The sequence below is a fragment of the Balaenoptera borealis genome (genome assembly GCF_965194805.1).
Source record: "Balaenoptera borealis genome assembly, chromosome: 5".
NCBI lineage: Eukaryota > Metazoa > Chordata > Mammalia > Artiodactyla > Balaenopteridae > Balaenoptera > Balaenoptera borealis.
In genome coordinates, this window is record NC_138862.1 from 77,653,844 (window position 1) to 77,672,838 (window position 18,995).

Here is an 18,995-nt window from a genome sequence, read left to right on the forward strand (position 1 = left end):
AGTTATGTTCTTTAAAAAAGTATACTGTCTTTTTAAAAGAGAAAAACAAATACCGTATACTAACACATATATATGGAATCTAAAAAAAAAAAAAAAAAAATGGTTCTGATGAACCTAGGGGCAAGACAGGAATAAAGATGCAGATGTAGAGAATGGACTTGAGGACACGGGGAGGGGGAAGGGTAAGCTGGGACGAAGTGAAAGAGTGGCATGGACATACATACACTACCAAATGTAAAATAGATAGCTAGTGGGAAGCAGCTGCATAGTACAGGGAGATCAGCTCGGAGCTCTGTGTCCACCTAGAGGGGTGGGATAGGGAGGGTGGGAGGGAGACGCAAGAGGGAGGGGATATGGGGATATATGTTTATGTATAACTGATTCACTTTGTTGCAAAGCAGAAGCAAACACACCATTGTAAAGCAATTATACTCCAATAAAGATGTTTAAAAAAAAAAGTATACTTCCTTTTTAAGTTAAGGCAATTAGAAGTCTGTGTAGATTGGCTATTACATGGAACCTTCAAAAGCACATCTGAGCCTAGTTACTCAGCTTCTTATATGCAACACAGATAGTGTAGATGGATGGAAAGAAGAGTGGGGAACTCAGGAAATTATATTGCTAATTTAAGCCAAAAATGCTTTGGGGGATTCCTCTGTGTATTCTATTTTATCATTGTCTTCTATTTCATCATTAAAGTCCTAACTGCAGAACTAAAAGTCTTTTCAAATTTATCAGGTCTTCCTACTTCTCTAGTTCCCTTTCTGCCGTTTTGGATTAGAAATGATTCACAACCTGATAGTGTATGTGCCTTTGGGCACATTCAGAGACACAGAAGAACTATTTGAGTTCTTAAAAATTAAATCCCCAAAGTAAATCATAATGATAATTCAAAGATCACTTTCTGTCAGTGACTCATCAGTAAAATCAGTTTCTTGTATTAAAGACCCCAGTTTGAAAATCCATTTAATAAGTAAGGATATAGCATAAATACCGGAGTCTGAGCTTTGCATTTTGTGGATGACCATTTTCAACTCCCTCTTATTGGTCAATCACCAAAATCATGCTTTAGTTTAGTGTTACATAAAACTGAAAGGATCTCTCTCTACTCTAAGTAAATCTGTACTACGCAATTACCTGTGCTTAGATTTTACGTTTCCTACTTTAAAAAATATTTTTTTACCACCTAGATTTTCACCTCTTTTTTTCCATTCCCTACCTTAAAAGACTTGAGTCCCTTAATTGTATAAATGTTTTCTCAGCATTAAGATATAGCCTTTTATACTATGAGACTGAGCTAGTTTTGGTTAGATCACTAGATCCTGGGAATCAGATGTACTAATCCTCACATCCATCTATAGAATTATGCTCAATACCCCTGGAATAGATAAGTCACAGATAGAAAATAATGGAGGGAGATAAAAGGAGCATATGAGAGACTGAGATAGTATAGATAAAACTTATGAAAGATTATTTATTGTATCAACAGCCACTTTTTTACACAACTGCTTACCTCCCATCTAGAATATTCAGTAGCTTACTTCCTGGTCTCACTCCTTGGCCTGTGTCCCACAAAATAAAATATAAATTATTATGGAAGTTCCCTACTTTAAAAAAAAGTCTACATCAGAGTTTTTCAAGGTGTGGTCCATAAACACTGATTCAGAATCCCCAGGGGAATTTAGGAAAAAAGGTAGATTCCTAGTATCATCCTCAATCTAGTGAGTCAGAACTTGTGTACCTTTCTAAGGAAACTTTTTGGTAATTCTTAAACAAGCAGCTATTAATATACACAGTACAGTCTAAAATACTCAGATTGCCATAAGAGGTACTCTAAAGTGTGGGCCAATTCCTCACTGGTTTTCTTAATCTCTGGATTAGCCAGGTTCTTTTGGTTTGAGAAACAGCCTCCTTCCAGTTTTGGTTTATAAGAAGGACTTATCAAAAGAGGGAACTCTGGGGACAGACTGCTTTCTGACTCTCAAGAACCCCATGGGTTCTCTTCACGGAGCTTCTAACCCCTCACAATTACAATTCGTCATAGCCCTGATTCTATCTTACAGTTTTTTTCTCTATATCTTTTCTTCCAGAAGATATCCAGAATATCTTCTATATCTTTATCTTCCATTGAAACTTTGTGTTTTTAAATTCAGATCATCAACTATGGCACGTGATTAGTCTCATTCATCTTTTTGGTCAGGTCAACATGTATGTTTTTGATGAGCCTGTGGGGTAGCTTACCTCTAATCCAATGAGGGGCATTTGGAGACAAGGTCACATGGTAAAGTTCATGGCCACCTAAGAGAAAGTCCTGAGTGATGTTTGGATACACGGGTGGCCTCAAAGAACAGGCTGTGTATGGGCAAGCATTGCAGTCAGTAAGCCAACTGTACTCTCTTTCCCCTACCCTAAATACACACAGCCTGTACACTTGTCTTTCCTAAAAAGCACACTAGACATTCCTACCTCTCTGCCTCTGTGGGTATATTCCTTTCGATCTGAAATGACCTCCTTTCTCAATCTATGTCCACTGAAGTCTTATTATTCCTTCAAGGTTTGTTCTCAATTTAATTTCACAAAGGCTTCCCAAATTCTAAATAGAATTAAACTCTCTATGACCTATTCTCTCAAAACTCTTTTAAAAAAATTTTTTGCCTATAAATTTTGTATTTTTTGCCTATAATTAATCTCATTTGGATAACTGTAAACCACTGGAGGTCAGGAACCTTGTTGAATTAATTTATGGTTTCTCTGCAGAGTGAAGAACAGTACCTGTAAGCATTAAACGTCGAAACAGTGTTTTTGAATTTTATTTAATTATGTGGCTAATGCGAAATTATAAAGTTCAAATCATTATGTTAGGCTTTGGTTTTGACTTAGGGTGGTGTTGCAATCACTCACTATTGTTCTATCAGTTTACAAAATGTTAAAATATTTAAATATTTTTATGTGAAAAAGAAAGTATAACAAAACAATAACTATAATATGTCCTCCTTTAAAAAAAAGTGGAGATTCTGAGAGGTATTATGTAACTTCTAGTTTGATGATAAATAAATTAATAACATTATAAACATCAAGTCCTTTTATTTTATCTACTCTGGGCCTTATTTCCTCCATATAAAAAATAAAGTGGTTGGTTTGAGTGGTCTGGATGGTCTGTAAAATGCCTTCCAGTTCTGACATCCAGTAATCTAGTTCTGACATCCGGTAATCTAAGGTGCTTCATGTGTCATTACCAATACCACTCACATTCCCTGTCATTCCTTTTCTCCTTTTATTTCTTCAGCCATTAAATTGTGGGTTTTTTTTTTTTTTTTTGCACTATTTCTTCTTCCTCATCACTAAAGATATAATTTATGCTTCCAAATTCATTGCATTTTCATTAGTCAAACTCTACTTGCTCTCCACCTTCCTTAGGTTTATAACGAGTCTTTCACATGGACCCTCTTCGCTCTCATTTCAAGCTACATTGGAAGAAATGCTCCATACCTCAGATCCCTTTTAGTTTAGTTTCCTTCAAACTAACTTAATTAAGATGATGAGACTATTTTGTGCGGGTGCACAGTCTAATTGTCTCAACAAAATGTGCAGGGACTTCCATGAAGTTTGTTGGAGCACTTGTGCTGGGAATTCTCTCCCCTCCTGCCCCTCCTAAGGGAGCCTCAGCTGGTGAGTCAGGGCTGAGCAGGCAGAACCCTTGAAAGATCCAGGAAAATAAAATTCTTGAGGACGGCAGATTATTCTTGGTGGAAAATGCCAGGTTGTAAAAACAGAGGCTGAATGACTGAATTTACAGCAGTAGTTATCTCAGAATGATAATTAACTATCTTCAAGTTTTCAGAGATTTGCATGCCTTCTACCTTGCTGTAACTATCTGTTTTAGTATGAGTGTGTTTGGATCTTCTGTTTAGATTCCATAGAATAATTGAAAACTGTTGTTTTCTTTTTTTTCCTAGGATTTTTGCCCACATTCTCCACTGGGTCTCATAGTCTATGATGGGAATTTCCTTTGTGTAACCAGTTTTGTTTTTTTGTTTTTTTTTTTCCGATTTAAATAACCATGAGTGAGTATATCAATTTTTAGACCTTAGTACCAACATAATTCTTTAACATGCTGTGACATGTCAGCTTTTGTCCATCAGATGGATTTGGGTCTAATTTGGTCTCAGTCACACGGTGGTATACAAATGGTGGCGTGGTGAGAGGGGTCTACCCCAGGCATAGGCAATAAGAGGGTGCATTGTTGATAGAGAATTTATAAACCATAATAAAACTGACTAAAAGTCAGTCTTATTTTTATTATCATCATGTGCAGGCACTTCTAAGAAATGTCAATAATAAAATAATCCTCCTTGAAAAAATTCTTTTTTGGTCCAAGTTCTAAGCCAGTGGTTCTCAAAGTATAAACCTCTGGGAATACCAGAGATCCTTTCAGGGAGGCCATGAGGTCAAAACTATTTTCATAATAAAACTAAAAGTTTACTTGTTTTTTTCTCTCGTATTCTTTCGAGTGTGCAATGATGTTTCCAGAAGCTGTAATGTGATAGTACAGCACATTGGATGCTGAAGCAAATAGGAGTGTTTTACATTAGCTAAAATGTAAAGCAATGTACTTTCATGTTAATTTTAGTGTAGTTTTTTATGAAAAATGGAGTAACATGGAATATGTTTATCATTGTTATTTTTAAATGAGCCTTAAATGCATATTTAAAATTTTTCCCATTCTAAATTCTAATATGGTAAATATCACTAGATATAACCCAGAAAAATAAAAAATGAAGGTTGAGATCTTCAATGAATCTTAACTGTTTACAGAATTCTGAGACCAAAAAGTCTGAAAACCACTGTTCTTAATAATTGCTGGGTTTAATTTTCTTTTATATAGATGCAGAGTATTCCTCTGAAAAGATGGACTGGATATTTAATATATAATATTATGTATACATACATATTTAACAAGTAATCAATTGATGGACATTATTTCCAATCTTTGTTATTATAAACAGACCCACAGTTAATATCTTTATGTAAAATCACCTTCACACTTAACTATAAGGTGCCTATGTATCATCCAAATCAGGACATCTTTGAGACTAAAAGGGCAGGGGTATTTCTATTTATACTAGGACAGGACAGGTGTAAACCAGGACTATATGCCAGGCAAACTGAGATGCATGATCACTCCACTTATATTGCACCTATTATGTGCTGAGCATTTTATATATATTACCATGTTTAACAATCATGGCAACCCTATGAGGTACTTGCTATTATTATCCCCATTCTACAAATCAGAAAACTCTGACATAAGAGATATTAAATAATTTGCCCAAGGCCACACAATTAGTAAATGCAAAATCAGGATTCAAACCCAAACAGTGTGGCTCCAGCATCTGTGCTCTTAATCATTGCATTATATCATCTCTCTTTGAGAGATGTGGAAGATTACTAAAGGATAAATTCCTAGAATTATAATTGCGAGTAAAAAGGTATGTGAATTGTTATGTTGATAGATATTGCCAAATACCTATCCATAAAGTTGAACCAATACTCTCTAACCAAAAATGCATCAGATTATCTATTCCCCTATATTCTTACCCATGCTGAATACTATCAATCTTTTTCAGGGAAATAATTGCCATTCTGATAGGTGAAAAATTGTATTTCAAAGTATTTGTATTGCTCCTCTTCTGATGGTAGTTAAGCATATTCTCAAGTGTTTGAGTTGTATGTAGTGATAGTTAATTTTATGTGTCGAATTGACTGGGCTAAGGGATGCCCAGATAGTTGGTAAAACATTATTCTTGGGTGTGTCTGTGAGAGTATCTCTGGAAGTGATTACAATTTGAGTCAGCAGACCACCTGCAAAGATCATCATCCAAGCCACAGAGGGCCTGAATAGGACAAAAGGTGGAGGAAGGGTGAATTCACTCTCTGCTTTAGCTGACACGTTCATCTTCTGTCCTCAGATATCAGTGCTCCTGATTCTCAGGCTTTCAAATTCAGGCCAGAACTTACACCACTGGCCCAATGATTCTCAGGGCTTCACACTCAGACTGAATTACACCACCAGCTTTCTTGGTCCCCTGTTTGCAGACAGCCAACTGTGGGCCATTTTGGCCCCCAAAACCGTGTGAGCCATTTCCTATAAGTCTCCTCTAATCTCTATCACCTATCTATCTATCTATCTATCTATCTATCTATCTATCTATCATCTATCATCTATCTATCTCCAACTGATTCTGTTTCTCTGGAGAACCTTGACTAATGCATATGTACTTGCACTTCTGTTTATAATTGTTGCCCCTTTTCAGTTGCACTGTTCGATTTTTGCTTACTGATTTATGGGAGTCCTGTATTAAGGAAATTGGATCAATTATCTGTCCCATATGTTCCAAATAACTTCCCTCTTCTTTTCACTATGTTTATACTACTTTGCCATGCAGATTAAAACCTATTTTAAAATTAATTCAATAATCTTTTATTTTTTTCATGGCTTTTGAATTTTCTTTCATACTAAGAAAAGACAGCTTCATGCCATTTATGGGTGTGTTTTCGTACATGTGTGTTTAACTCTCAGAATCTCTTCTTGGTTCTTTTATGGCTTAATTTTCACATTTTACTCCATGAATTACATTTATGTCATTTATTTTAGTGTAGAAGGTGAGGTAGGTTGTCACCTTTATTTTTACATTTTAATATACATTTTGAATGATTATATTGTCATAATACACTTCATGTATGGTAGTGTTACCTCTCACTTCTCTACTCTTTCAAAAATATCCTGGGTATTTTTCCTGTCTAGTTTTCCATGTGAATATTAGAAACAGTTAATATAATTATAAAACCAAAATTTCATTCATATTATTAATTTCTATATTATTGTAATTTATATAGATATAATTTTTTATAATAGTTCCCTTGAGAAACTCACATTCTTTGTCATTCTTTCAAGTCTTATTTGAGTTGTTGCATAGTTTTAAACTTGTATTCACATGGAACTTGTTTGAATATAGGAAATAGTTATTTTTATATATAATTTTGTACAGAGGAAACTTACTGAATTCTAGTGTCACAATCTTAATACGAATACACAAATAGTGATCAGACATAAAATAAATCTTTCAAAATGAAAGAGTAGAACAAAATAAATAAGCAGAGAAAATACACCACTGGGGCTAATACAGATAATTCAAAAAAACTAAACTCCATATAAAAATGTGTAACTGTTAGCATAACTGACTCCATTTTGGACCTTTACAGGTTCTCCTGTCCTTTTGTTGACCCTACCCAGGGCTGTACTGTGCAGCGAATCACTTCTTTGTCATCAAGGGCTTTGTAGTTAATAGATATTGTTCAATAATCATTAGGATGAGGTGGAGTCTATGCTCTGTTAGTCCCCAAACAATGATGAAAACCTTCCCTGACTTATTCCAGGTGCCCAGGAGACCAGTTACCCATTCATGAATTTTGACTTAGGAATGCAGGTTCCATTTCCAAGCCCCTACCCTCAGACCCTAGGTTAACTGTAAAATTGTCCCAGTGACCCCTTGGCGGTGAGAAGTGTGGCTGCAAATGCTTCCAGATGGTTGTCTGCCCAATCATGATCTCACTCTTTGAGTAAGTTACCCAGTAATAAACTGATCCATTAATTATAAACTGACCCATTGATTATATGGAGCTGTCCACCTCGTTTTTCGGTCTCAAGATGTCTTCTCTGTTTGGTGGGCAATTTTCGTTCCCTCCATCTTCCAACAAAACAACACTCCAATCAGGCTTCAGAGAGATTATAGAAAATATTTCATAAATAAAACAAAAATAGAATGCCATGGAAGAGGTAAAAGTGAATACAAGGAACAGTTCTTGGAATTTAGAATAATTACTCAGGTAAACAATTTAAGAGAAATGCTGAAAGACGAGTTCAAGGAAATCTCTCACTTTTATGCAAACCTAATAAAATTCTCTATTTTGGTAGAAAAGAATCTTGTTAATGTTACATTTTTAAATCTTGCATTTTGTTTTCTAATTCTAGTTTACCTAACCAAAATAGTCCACACAACTGTCTAGTATTGTTATAGACCAAATAGGCTCTAGTTTGTTTTGATTTACTATATGAAATCTCCTTAGTTCTTCCAAGCCAAATAAAAATAACCCTCTAAAGCACTTTGCAGTATGTAAACAGAGGGCATCAGTTGTTTGTTTTTGTTACTCACCGTAATATTTAATTTTATATGATAACCTGACTGGGCCACATGGTATCCAGACATTTGATTAAACATTATTCTGGGTGTCTCTGTATGGATGTTTCTGGATGAAATTAACATTTGAATTCAGAGACTGAGTGAAGCAAATTGCCCTCCTTAATGAAAGTGGCCCTCATCCAGTCAATTGAACCTGAATAGAACAAAATTCTGAATAAGAAGGACTTCCTCTACCTGACTGCTGAGCTGGGACATCAGTTTTTTGGTTCTTTTTCTCCCTTCAGATTCAAAAATAACGCATCTGCTCTTTCTGGATCTCGAGCCTGCCAACTGCAGAGCTCAGACCTTGTCTAACCTCCATAATTGTGTGAGTCAAATACTTTACGGGGTGTGTGTGTGTGTATAACAGAACCTTATTGGTTCTGTTTCTGTTTCTCTGTAGAACCCTGACTAATACACTGGCTAAATTACCATGGCAAAATAGCCATCTCACATCTCCATAATTTGGTGAAAATATGCTGTTCCTTGCACATTAGGTGAAGGATAACAATGGGTTATAATAGAAAGAATGAACCGATAGAAATCAGGAGACCTGAGGCCTGGGTCAGTCTCTGCTAGAAACTCTCTGAGACACTATTAATCACTTCACCTATCTAGAACTCAGTTTCCAATATCTATAAAATTGGGGGTTGGAGTAGATGAACTCTACGATCATTTCCAGCTTTGCAATTCTATGACTTTTTTAAACAATTACTCCATCCATTGTTTTTTTTAATTTTTATTGGTGTATAGTTGATTTAGAATGTTGTATTAGTTTCTGCTGTACAGTAAAATGAGTCAATTATAGATATACATATGTCAACTCTTTTTTTAGCTTCTTTCCCCATATAGGTCATTACAGAGTACTGAGTAGAGTTCCTGGTGCTATAGAGTAGGTCCTTATTAGTTATCTATTTTATGTATAGTAGTGTGTATATGTCAATCCCAATCTCCCAATCATCCATTGTTTTTTTCAGTAGATTGGTTATAGAAGTTCTAGAATAGAATCATTTACTCATCTACCCGTCACAAGTTGTCTCATTCACTTCTCTATTTTTTTTCAAATTCTTTTCCTTATTCAACCTCCAACTCACTGCGGTTTTATAACTAAAGTTTTCTCCTCTAAGCAGAGTTAGTCTCAGCTTATTTTCATTTCCCACTGCATATTTTCCCTCATATTTTTGTTGAAGTACACAGTGTATTGTATTATACATTATCAATTTCTATTTCTCTTTCAGTATTAAGTTCAGAATTCCTAGATGATAAAGACTACCTACTTAGACTCTTTTACACAAACTCTGAAGAGAGCACCTGAGACATAAGGGACACTAGGGATTGTTGCTGAATAAAAATTCCATTTAACAAATGTCCACTTACCATGTAACAGACACAAAAACTACATGCTATATGGAATCCAAGTGAGTAATACACCACCCACCATGCTTATAATGTAACTGAAAGCAGAGAAGGTGGAAAATCAAATGAATATACTACAAATTAAAACCAGGTTTCTTATTGTCAACCTCAGCACTGTTGATAGTTTGGGCCAAATAATTCCTATTGTGGGGAACTGTTCTGTGCACTGTAGGATGTTTAGCTTCATTTCTGGCCTTTACCCACAATAATACTCTCTGAGTTGTGACAACCAAAAATGTCTCCAGACACCGCCAAATGTCCTCGGTGGGCAAAGTTGCCCCTGGTGAGGACCACCGAGTTAAATTAAGACAGGTACCATAAAGCGATATAAACACAGTGCTTTGGAGATTCAAAATAGGGAGAGAAATACCTAGTGGGGAAAATCAGGAAAGTTTTCATGGAAAAGTTTAAGATGAGCAATTCTTAACACTATGTCCAAAACATGTTTGAAGTTTTGGCTAAAATATTCATCTCCTGAGCTCTCAACAAGTTTGATTTGTTGAGTGTCAGTAAAGGGCCTTTGTAAAACTAGAGAAAAATTATACTGTGAATATTTTCTAATATGTAAATATCAAGGAGAGATTACTATTCTTTAGCTGATTTTTTGTATTTTCCAAAAAATCTTTAGAATTGCAAATTTTTTTGCTTTCATTTTGAAAATGCAATTTAATAGTATTGTCTATTTTCTTGATGAATTATTCCTGTTTCATCATATAATGAGCCTCTTAATTCCTAATAAGACATTTTTGCATTAGTGTCAATTTTTTCTCTCATTAATATAGATAAACTAAATATTCCTTTCATTAGACATTTTTTGGTATTTTTCTCACCCTGATACTTTCATTATTAATTATTTTATTATTTACTATGTCAAGCTCTTTGTTGTCACTGTTCTTTTAATCCATTCTGAGAGTCTTTTAATAGGCAATATTATACCATTTATATTTAACTGGAAAGTATACATCTTCTACATTTACTATAATTACTGATAAATTTAGAATTATTTCACCATCTTAATTTTGTATATAAAAAAATTATAGTGGTGAGAGAATGGACTCCAGAGCCAGACTCTCTGAGTTCTACTATTTATTAGCTATGCAAGTTTGAAAAAACTATTTAAATCATGTGCATGCCAACTTCATAATCTTTAAAATGACATGCTTATTATACTTACTGCTTGACATCAGTGTAAGGATTAAATGAGAAAACACATCTGACACACTTATAATGCTACCTAATTTTACTATAAGCACTCAAAATTGTATTTGTATATACAATTTAGGCTTTCCATATCATGCTTTCTTCTTTGCTCTTTTTCTCTTTTCTATTCTTCCACTGGATTAATCTTAGTGTTATATAATTTATTTCCTTTTTTTGATCACTACTAGATTCAAGGTTTTACATTTTCACTTGTATTCTTTTTGTGGTTACTTTTAACTTCAGATTTGACTTAAAGTTTAATTGAAAGCTTTGCCTTCCACACAAACAATGCACAGATTATAAGAATACTTATATTAACTCACATATTTCCCAATAGTTTGCTCACCATTGCTCTTGTATCCCAATTCTTCCAGGATTTAAAATTCTTCTTCCTGAAGGAGGAGTCTGTCAGGGGCTCTCAGTCTTTGTTTATTTGAAATTTGATTCATATAACACTCATTCTTGATAGATTTTCTGGGCAGAGGATTACAGGTTGACAGTTATTTTTGTTCCATGTTATGAAGATATTACATCATAATCGTGATTGCTATTGTTTTCATTGAGCGATATATAGTCATTCTAATTATAGTTCTTTTGTGTGTAATTTGCCTTTTCTATTTAGTTGGATTTTACATATTCTCTTTGATTTCATGTTCTGAAGTTTCACTAAAATATGTCTAACTGTGGAATTATTTATTTTTTATAGAACTTATGCTTCTTGAAAATGAAGAATTTTAATTCAAAAAATTCTCAACCATGCTGTCTTCAAATATAGATGTCCTTCTTTTCTGTATTTTCTTTTTCTGGAACACCTATCAAACATAATTGGACATTCTTATTCTATTCCCCTTGTCTCTAAACCTGTCTTCCGTGTTTCTATCTCATTGTCTTTGTGCTGCATTACGATGATATCCTCCAATTTATCTTTCAACTCTCTAATTCACTTTTCAGTGCTTATAACTTCCTGTAAACTACTTTTATTGCGATATCATTTCAAGAGGCCTTCTTCTGTGAGATTTTTCTTGTGACTGGGACTGTGGAATATCTCTTTAGGTTGGTTTTATATTTGCCTTTGTTAGGAACACACTGGTTTGAGACTAACATTTATCTTAGTTATTGAAATGGAGGTTCCTACATCTTGCATTCATTGGTAATTTAGATTCCAATTTTCAAAGACTTGGGTCCAAGTTTACAAGTTCCCCCCCGCCTTTTTTTTTTTTTTTTTTTCATTCAAAAGCCAGGCAGAGAGAAGATGAGAAGATTCATTGTTGTCTATCTGCTTCCTATGTCAGCAAATAGATTTTATTCTAGTTTACCCTTTGATTGAGGTTTCAGTCCTTTTAGGGTCCCAGCTACATGCATCAGTCTCCAACTTCTTACCAAAGTAAGGTTATTAAAATCCAAGCACTAGGAGACTTGCCTGGTGGTCCAGTGGTTAAGACCAATTCACGGGGTGCTGGTTCGATCCCTGGTTGGGGGGCTAAGATACCACATGCCTCGTGGCCAAAAAACCAAAACATAAAACAGAAGCAATATTGTAACAAATTCAATAAAGACTTTAAAAATGGAAGAAAAAAAAATCCAAGCACTAGACATACTAAGTCTTATACTCAATGTTTCTATCTACTGTGCCCTATGGTTTCTATCACATGAACTTTTCAGTTTTAATTTCTATCACCTGGGGATTCTCATTCCATTTTGTTAATTCAACTACACATTTTATATATTGTTTGATTATATCTAGCATCTCAAGTTGTTCATAATGGGAGGAATTTTATACCATTTTAATATACCATTTTACCAGAATCAGATGTGTTAGCACTGTCTGTCAATTTCAATACTTTATGTATTGAAAGTTTCCCATGCACAGGACATCTTAGGAGAATAAAACAACACTTTACAAAGAGCTTTTAATTCAAACCTCTGTTATGGTAATGGTAACAGGATTTCTCTGTTTACAAGTGGTAGGAAGCCAGAAGGTTACTTGGTTTATCAAAAATCATTTAGCAAAATTTAGAACCACCCAGAAACTTCTTCTGATTTCACTTCTAGGATCTTCTTATATGTCACACAATTTCAAAGAGCAGAAATGATTATCGAGGTCATAATAATACAAAAATCGTGCATTGTAGCTCCAGAGATGTTACTAATACAAGAATTATCAGTGAAAAATAAAGTGCTGGAATTATATTAAAGTGAGAATTTTGGACAAGTTCTTTGAAAATCTGAAATAAATAATAAAATAAATTATTCACAGCCATTGGAATTCAAAGGTTCTCAGCAATCATTTTTGGTATTTCTCATGCTGCATTCATATATGCCACCGAAATGTGAAATTTCAAATACGGTATGCATGAATTAGCTGCTACAATGCCTTAAAGCAGAATATATTTCAGTATTCATGGATAAATGATTTTGCCAAGGAAATTGACTTGATAATGCTTCATGAAAAGTGTCAGCTATTATCATGTAATTTCAAAGTCCAGCCTAAAATAGTGTCAGTATTTCAAAAATGGAATAAAAAATATAACTTTTATATTTTAAAAAGTCATTATTTCCATTCTGTCCTTTCCTTCCCAGAATTAAGTAACATTTAAGACTTGAAATCACAAAGAAATTATTTTTGTCATAGCTTTTTACCTATATGCCAGTTATAAGTAATATCTGGATACAAATTCTAATGAATAAATGGGTATGTTGTGAGGAGGCAGAAATAAAAGTAACTGCGTGAAGGATCAAATGTAATTTAAAAATTACTCCTCATTCATTTACTGAAGAGTAAAAAGCTTATTAAAATAAAAAAACTATAGTCACAGTGGTTTAAGTCTTAAATCCATAAATTTCAGATGTATTTTATTGCATAGCTATTCTTCTAAGTGATGAGGGCTGTAAAGAGCTTTTAGACAGCCTCTCTTACTGTGGGCTCATCATATTCTTAATTGCTTTCTCTAAAAAATGAAACCAATATGTGTTAGTAAGCAGATAGGATAATTTCTAATTTAGGTCCCTAATTCCAAGCCCACCTGAAAACTAGGCCAGGAAAAATATGCTTAGGATCAGCAGATTATGATTATTTCAGCCTCAATGAACAAGGGCAGCAACAATGTAGATTAAGTCACAGATCAAAACCCAATCTCTGCAGGCTTCTTAGATTTCTCTTTTACTTTGACAAAATAGGTGCATTAATGCTAAAATGCTTCTTAATAACCAAAAATAATAAACAAAGTTATCTACTAAAATAGCTTTGTCAGAATTTTGATTATAACAACTCCTATTTTCTGTAGAAATATGGAGTTTTTAAAGAATTTCTATACCAAGTTCTGGTAATATATTCCTAAGTAAATTGAGGCTCTAAGAAGCAAAGCTACTTTCTCAAGCAGGAACAACAAATTAATTTCAAATAGGAAAAAACACAGGTTTTCTTTCTTCTATAGCATGAGCTACATCATACACTGAAGGTGTAGGATAAGTAATTGAATACGCTTCCTTTTGTCAAACCCCTTCTCCTCCCCTATAATCTAAAGTATAATTCCCTCTGGAATATATGACAAAAAAATGGAAGAGAACACTTTACAAAGGAAACATTGTGAGTTCCAGTTCTTGTTTGGTTATGTGAACCCCCAATAACCCAACCCTCCTGCTGACAACAGCTACAAACTCTACAAAATACAAAAAAGACAACTACATTTTGTTTGCTAAGGAGAGTTAACAAATGTAAGTAGCTATGAAGAGGAGTCAAAATATGGAAAAGTATGAGAGTGGATTTTCAGGATATTTTCCCCCCCTTTGGCAAGATAAGAATGATGATGGTATCAGCTGCAGAGTGATGCAGTGTGGGTAACTAAAATACCAACAACTCAACATTTTTTCTGGCCATAGGAAACAAGGAAAGGAGCATAAGTGGGCTGGGGGGTGTGGGAAGATGGAAAAGAGCTAGGGAAAGAAGGCTTAATTCTGGGAATGAATCTCACACAAGTCTTAGCCTAACTGCATGGACAGGACTGACTCAAACAATGGCGTGAAGTTTTAGGAAACGAAACTGAGACTTGAGCCACCATCCTCAGAAAGTGAGCTGGAGCTTCATACACCCTAAATATAACCAAATTGATTGAGTGCTGAAAGAAAAATAAGAATGTTTTCCATAGAATTATAGCAGAATAATATATACACAGTATAAACAAAAAAAGAATTCACAATTTCACTGACATGATCCAAAATTAATTGACATACAAGGAATTAGGAAAGGTAATCCATTCTAAGAGTAAAGACAGTCAAAAGATGCCAAACCAAGATGATATAGTTGTTTAAATGATCAGATAGTACTTTAAAGCAGCTATTACACTATGCTTCCCCAGCTTTGCAGGACGCTGCCCAAGAGGCCAACTTCTGGCTCACCCCACCTGAACACTGAGAGGACTGGCATGGCTGTAGTCTGGGGATAGGTAAGTGCAGAAAAAAAAGGGGCAGGGGCGCACAGCAAATAGCATGCTGATCTCAACAAGTGGCCACAGATCTGATCGACTGCTCGTGGACTCCACCAAGAACCCAGACCACCAACCCTGAGGAACAAGCCATCTGCAGACCCACACAGCTAGCTGACACGTGCTCCCAACAATCTGCTTTTGGCTTCTCCCTTTTGGCTGGTGCTGCACACACCCCACAGACAAAATACATGGGCCCCGACAGATGGCACACACAGATGTTTTATATGTTTGTAATAAATCTTTGCCTCAATTTCCCAAAGACATATTCTTATTTTTTATTCTAAGTATTTTGTACTTTGGGTTCTTTTATTTAGGTCCATAATCCACTTTGAATAATTTCTGGGTATGTGGCAGGGTAGAAATGGATGTTTGTGTTTTTCTATAAAGCTATTTGATTTTTCAGCACAATTTGTTGAGAAGATTTTCCTTTCCCCATTGAGTTGTACTTTTAGTACTTTTAGTTGTACAGTTAGTACTTTTGTTGAAGATCAATGTTAAATTTTGTCAAAAGCTTTTTCTACATCTAACTCCTGAAATGGTCATACGGTTTTTCTCCTTTATTCTGTTATAGAGTAAATTATGTTTGTTTTTTAAACCACTTTATTGAGGCGAGATTGACATGTAAAAAGCTGAACATATTTAACGGATACAACTCAGTGAGTCTGAGGATATGTATACACCCGTGAAACCACTACCACCATCAAAGCCATAGACACATCCATTGCCTCGTAAGGTTTCCCTCCACCTCCATTATTATTATTATTATTATTATTATTATTATTATTATTACTTAAATGTGGTAAGAACACTTAACATAAGATCTACCCTCTTAGCAAATTTTAAGTATATCATACAGTATTGTTAGCTGTAGACACTTTATGGTAGATCTCCACATTATTTATCTTGCATAATGTGAGATATAAAATTTAAAAATATATATACATTGGACTTCATCAAAATAAAAACTTTTACTTGTAATAAAATAAATATACAAATGACTGATTGAGAGGAAATATTTGCAACACATATATGAGACAAAGGGACTTGTATCCAGAATATATTAAAAACTCTTAAAAGTATGAACACGAAGGGGGGCAAATGGGGGCGGGGGGCGGGGGGTGGTGGTGGGATGAACTGAGAGATTAGGATTGACGTATATACACTAATATGTATAAAATAGATAACTAGTAAGAACCTGCTGTATAAAAAAAATTAAATAAATTTTTTAAAAAAATTTTTAAAAAGAGAAAAAAACTTGAACCAGTAAAAAAAAAAAAAAAAAAAAACTCTTACAACTCAATCACAATAGAACTCAGTTAAAAACATTGGCAAGATTTGAACACACATTTCATAAAAGGTGTACAAATGTCCAATAACATATGAAAATATGCTTAAACATCTTTGGTCATCAGAGGATTCAACTAAAAATCACCATGATATATCACTACATACCTTAAAATGACTGTACCAGATGTTGACAACAAATGTGGAGCAACTGTAACTATCATACACTGCTGATGGGAAAGTAACATGTTACAACTGCATTGAAAAACAGTTTGAAATTTTCCTAAATAGTTAAACATACATCTTCCAGCTGACCTAGCCATTCCATTCCTAGACACTTCCAAGAGGAAGGAAAATCTGTGCCTCAATAAAAACTTGTACATGAATGTTCATAGAAGCTTTATTTGTAATTGATAAAACCTGCAAACGATCAAATATTCATCAATAGGTTAATTAATAAATAAACTGTGGCAAATGGGATATTATGCAGCAATACAAATAAATGAACATGCAGCAACATGGTTGAATTTGAGTGGAAGAAGCCAGACATAGAAGAGCTCATACTGTATGATTCCATTTATATAAAATTCTAAAGCCTGTTAGTAATCTGTAGAATCAGAAATCAGATAGTGATTGTTTGGGGACTGGTTGGAGGAAGGGATGGAACACAAAGAGGCTTGAGAAAATTTGGGGGTTGGTGGAATTGTTCAACATCTTGATTACGGTAACAGATTCATGGGTGTATACATATGTCAAATTCACTGAAGTATAAATAATTTGACTTTAAATAATTTGTAGTTTATGTCACATTTATTATACTGCAATAATTCTGTAAAATAAAACAAAAAATAAAAAGTGAAATGAGGTAAATTGTTCATTAAAGAACAAGTTCTTTCCAAATTATCTCATTTAATTTTTCAGACAACTTTGTATGACTGTTATATCTGGCAATACTACAGTCTTAGTGAATTTTGACACAAATTTCTCATAATCTTTTAGATAAGATAGGAAAATGTAAAACATATAGTTAGTGGATTCATTAAATAGAGGGTGTGTAATATATCACTTGCCTCATTTTATAAGATTATGATGAATTGGAAAGTGAAAGAATTAATAGGAGGAAAAAGTATACTCCCTCCATCTAGCAAATACTTTGTCCCTTTACCCTTACCCAGGCAAAATGGAAATTTATTCAGATTGGTCAGATTTCAAGGCAATAATGGTTCTATGGAAAGGAGATCACTGAACAGGTTAAGGGTAAAAATAGCCATTTACCCCTGTCACTATAATTTTTTCTAAGTATTTAGACAGGTGAGTTGACTCAGGCTGCCACTTCTGTATAGACCCAGTTGTATTGAACTCTCTCTTTCGCCTCCCACTTTCAGGAAGCTCAGGAAATAAGTTCACTTGGTTATCTTCCTAACTTTGGCCCATCTTTTCTTCTCTCCCCTTCTCCCTCTCCCATCCCTCTCCCTCTCTCTTCCTCCTTCTTCTTCTTTCCTTCTCTTTTTCCCTCTTTTCCTCTCTCCCTGTCTTCCTCTTTTTCTAACACTTTCTCTTCTCATCCTCATTGAAGAATAATTAAATTGATCCATTAAGACATCGAGATGCTTCATCTCCTTCTCTTATTTCTCTCCTTTTTTGTACTAAATTAGGGAGTTTGAATTTTATCCTAAAAGCTGTTAGAAACCAATGTATATTTTTTAAGAAACAGAATTACTTGATCAACTTTACAGCTTTGAAAAATCAGTCTACCTGAGAAATTATATTGGGAGAGGGTAAGAGAGGTAAGACAGAGATAAAAATATTAAAAACAGCACAACAATACAAAACCAAACATATTACAGAGATTCATTCCTGAACCAGTGAAAATAGGAAGAGATGGTTTTGAGAGCAATTAAGGAAATAGAATTTGTGCTTATTACTGATTAATTACTTTTTATATGTGTGGGGTGAGGGGTGAGCAGGGGATAAGAATGATGGTATCAGACAACATCTATGCTTCTGCCTTGAGTGACAGGGTGAATGGAAAAATAACACACAGAGAATACAGATTAACTGATGAATATAAGATGATGTATTGTGGATACATGAGCAGTGGATACGTTTAGTACAGATGAAACTTCCAAGTAGAGATATCTATGGGGCAGTTGAATATACAGGTCTCTGGTTAAGAGAGTTTTCAGCTAGAGCTGGAAACATTTAGCAAGTGGGTGACAGTTGAAGCCAAGGGACAGGATGAGGTCATCTAGGGTCACTTTAGTGGACAAGGTAAAGGGCTAAGGCTGGGAACAATAATATTGAAGGGGTGAGTAAAAGAAAAATAATCCAGAGAAAATGAAGGAGAATCTGAGAGGCAGGAAGAAAGCCA

General features: G+C 34.5%; 1 long non-coding RNA gene across 1 annotated transcript in view; it reads left to right on the forward strand.

Annotated features, from left to right (window-relative positions):
- Positions 1-282: 282 nt before the first annotated feature.
- Positions 283-18,995, forward strand: part of LOC309629419 — a 65,837-nt gene continuing 47,124 nt past the window's right edge. Inside the window, exon 1 of the long non-coding RNA XR_014245072.1 lies at positions 283-458. This is a non-coding gene — a long non-coding RNA (uncharacterized lncRNA). The remainder of the gene's footprint in view (positions 459-18,995) is intronic.